The sequence below is a fragment of the Ursus maritimus genome, unplaced genomic scaffold, assembly GCF_017311325.1.
Source record: "Ursus maritimus isolate PB19 unplaced genomic scaffold, ASM1731132v1 scaffold_15, whole genome shotgun sequence".
Classification (NCBI taxonomy): domain Eukaryota; kingdom Metazoa; phylum Chordata; class Mammalia; order Carnivora; family Ursidae; genus Ursus; species Ursus maritimus.
Genome location: NW_024423897.1, coordinates 41387803 through 41391365, shown reverse-complemented (window position 1 = coordinate 41391365; position 3563 = coordinate 41387803). Strand labels below are relative to the sequence as shown.

At 38.3% G+C, this 3563-nt stretch overlaps 1 pseudogene; it reads left to right on the top strand.

The window, feature by feature from the left end:
- Positions 1-1091: 1091 nt before the first annotated feature.
- On the top strand, positions 1092-3144 carry LOC103664745 (annotated as a pseudogene).
- The last annotated feature ends 419 nt before the right edge of the window (positions 3145-3563 follow it).

Sequence of the window (3563 nt, the reverse complement as noted above, 5' to 3'; positions counted from 1 at the left end):
ATATAACCAATGAAATACTTAAGTGTAAACCAAGCAAAACATACATGTGATATGTATACTGAAAATGAAAAAAATGTAATAAAAATTTATCATAAAAAATTGGGGAGATGTAGCATGTACATGGGTTGGGAAGTTCAATATTATTAAGATATAACTTTTCCATAGATTGATCTATAGATTTAGCAAAATCTGAATCAAATTCTGGCAGAATTTATTGTAAAAATACACAAGGATATTCCCAAATTCATTAATAAAGCAAAATAGAGTCTAGAAATAGACTTATACAATTATGGATAATTAATTTTTGACAAATTTACAGACATAATTCAATAGAGAAAGTATGGTTTTTCTTCAACAAATGGTGCTGGGACAATTGAACATCAATATGCAATTAAAAAAAAAACTTGACTTAAACTTCACCCCTTATAAAAATTCATTGAAAACTGATTATAGATCTAAATATAAAATGTAAAATAAAAATTTAGGGGCGCCTGGGTGGCTCAGACATTAAGCGTCTGCCTTCAGCTCAGGGCGTGATCCCGGCATTATGGGATCGAGCCCCACATCAGGCTCTTCTGCTATGAGCCTGCTTCTTCCTCTCCCACTCCCCCTGCCTGTGTTCCCTCTCTCGCTGGCTGTCTCTCTATCCATCAAATAAATAAATAAAATCTTAAAAAAAAAATTTGGAAGAAAACACACACACACACAAATCCCCAGGATGTTGGCTTAGGCAAAGAATTTTTAGACATGATATCAAAAGCATATTGTATGGTGACTAACATAATATAATAAAAATCATTATAAAAAAAAGCATATTGTTAAAATACACACACAAAAAAAATCTTATAATTTGGATTTAATCAAAATCTAAATTTTTGCTCTGTGAAAGACACTGACAAGATAATGAAAGAATAAGCTACATATTCAGAGAAAACTGCACATGCAGCAAAGGACAGGTATACAGAATATGTAAAGTCCTGTCAAAATCAAAAATACAAAAATGTACAATCCAATTTTTAAAATGAGTAATGTCCTTGAGCATATACTTCACCAAAGAAGATGTATAGCTGGCAAATGAGAACAAGAAAAAATGCTCAACTATCATTACATTAAAGAAATTCAAATTAAAATCACAATAAGACACCATTAGTGGTCCCACTGGGAGTTGGTGCTGCAGGCTTGTCCCCTGCCTCCTGCGACTCCTTCCAGCTGTCTACCGAACTCAGACGTGATGCCGTGGACTTCAGCAAGTGGCCCAGGGCCTTTGATCCTACAAGAGGCAGACAAGCAGCTGCAGCATCCGCTGCAGGTCAAATACACTGGGCCAGAGGTCAACCATCTGGGCAAAGTGCTGATGCCCACCCAGGTAAAGAAGTGGCCAGCGTGTATTGCATGGGGTGGCCTTGATGCACGTAAATTCTACACCTTGGTCTTGACAGATCTGGATGCTCACAGGAAGGACCCCAAATACAGAGAATGGCACCATTTCCTGGTGGTCAACAGAAGGGCAATGACATCAGTAGTGGCACAGTCCTCTCTGGTAATGTCAGTTCTGGGCCTCCCAATGAGACAGCCTTTACCACACATCTGCCTGGTTTAAGATCAGAATGGGCCACTGAAGTGTGACGGGCCCATTCTTAGCAACAGATCTGCAGACCCCCGTGGCCAATTCAAATTAGCATCTTTCTGCTAAAGTATAGCTCAGGCCTCAGGTGGCCAGCACGTGTTACCAGGTCAAATGGGCTGACTATGTGCCCAAACTCTATGAGCTGTGGCCTGAGAAGTGAGGGAATGCTGGGAGACAGAAATCTTCCAGAGGTCTCCAGCGGTGCTCTTGAGTTCAGCGATGCATGTAGATTTCTCTCGCTTGCCCATTCCCATTCTCACAGGCAGGGCCTGAACAGATAATGGTTTCAGGTGACTTTTCCTTCTGCCCATCCTCTACCATTCTAGAGGGTCACACCCTGATGTATGTTTGGTCAAATTTGAACTGCATTCGGGGGACATATTTTAGTAGTAGGATAGGGTCATCAAGTTGTTAATATAACAACCTAGAATTTAAGGAAGAAAAAATTCAGGTAAAAAGACCAGGTCTGCAATAACGGAGCAGAGCATCAAAGAATCTTTAAGGGAGATTTACCAAAAAAAAAAAAAAAAAAAAAAAAAAAGAAAAAAAGAGAAAGATTCGTTGTCTCTGCCTTTTTGAGCCTGAGTCTGGAATTATGCTTGCTGGCACTCCTGGGTTGTGTTTTCAAGGCTGTGTCTCTCACCAAGACAGCCAGAGGCTGGAATGTCCACTAACCACTAACATGATACACCTTAGACTGGTTCTTAGGGGTTAGTGTCACGCTTTGGCTGCTTTAAAGAGCAGTACTGGAAAAAGCAATAGGGAAAGTCGTTTTGTGGTAAAGGCACAGCCATTTAGATGAACTGCAGGGCTGAGTGAGATGTTGTCAGAAAATCCTAAGCCTGTACCTGTTGAACTGGTCACTCTGTCTGTGTAAGAAAAGACAATCAATCTGGAGTTTCGGAATGTTGTGTTAATTCTACCGTTTGCTTATACATGATGTGAATGAGAAAAAAAAAAAAAAACAGTAAGACACCATTATATACCTATTAGAGTGAGTAAAATTAAAAATAAACTGACAATACCAAATCTTGACCAATACGTGGAACAATAGAACTGTCCTATATTTCCAGCAGGAGTGCAAAATGGTACAGCCACTTTGAAAAAACAGTTTGGCAATTCCTTGTAAAGTTAAACATACACTACCTTAAAACCAGCGATCTCCCCCTGGGTATTCTCCCTAGAGAAATTAAAACTTATGTTCCCACTAAAATGTGTACACAAATATTGATAGCAGTTTTATTCATAATGGCTTAAACAATGGAAATAGCCCAAATTTATTGCTGTTGAGTAAATCAATTATACAAAATATGTCATATTCACACAACAGAAAGATACTCAGTAATAAGAAATAACTGCAAATACAGGCAACAACTTGAATGAATCACAAAATCCTTGTGTTGAGTGAAAAAAAAAGCCGATCTTATCAAGGTTATATGCTGCATAATTACACTTATAAGACATTCTGAAAAATTACAAAAATAAAGGATCAGAGAACATCCCAAAATTATAAAAATGGAAACAAAAACTTGACTTCACTGTACGTAAATTAAAAGATTAAATTTCAAAAAGAAAGCAAGTTAAATATAAAAGAAGCTCTGCCTTGTACAGAATGATTTCGGTAAGTGCCATTTCCACTACACCACCAATTTCTGTGAAAAGCTTATTGAAAATTTCTTTCGAGGGGCGCCTGGATGGCACAGCAGTTAAGCGTCTGCCTTCAGCTCAGGGCGTGATCCCAGCGTTATGGGATCGAGCCCCACATCAGGCTCCTGGCTATGAGCCTGCTTCTTCCTCTCCCACTCCCCCTGCTTGTGTTCCCTCTCTCGCTGGCTGTCTCTATCTCTGTCGAATAAAATAAATAAAATCTTAAAAAAAAAAAAAAGAAAATTTCTTTTGAGAAAACCACCTATTTATTATTTATTTATTTATTTAT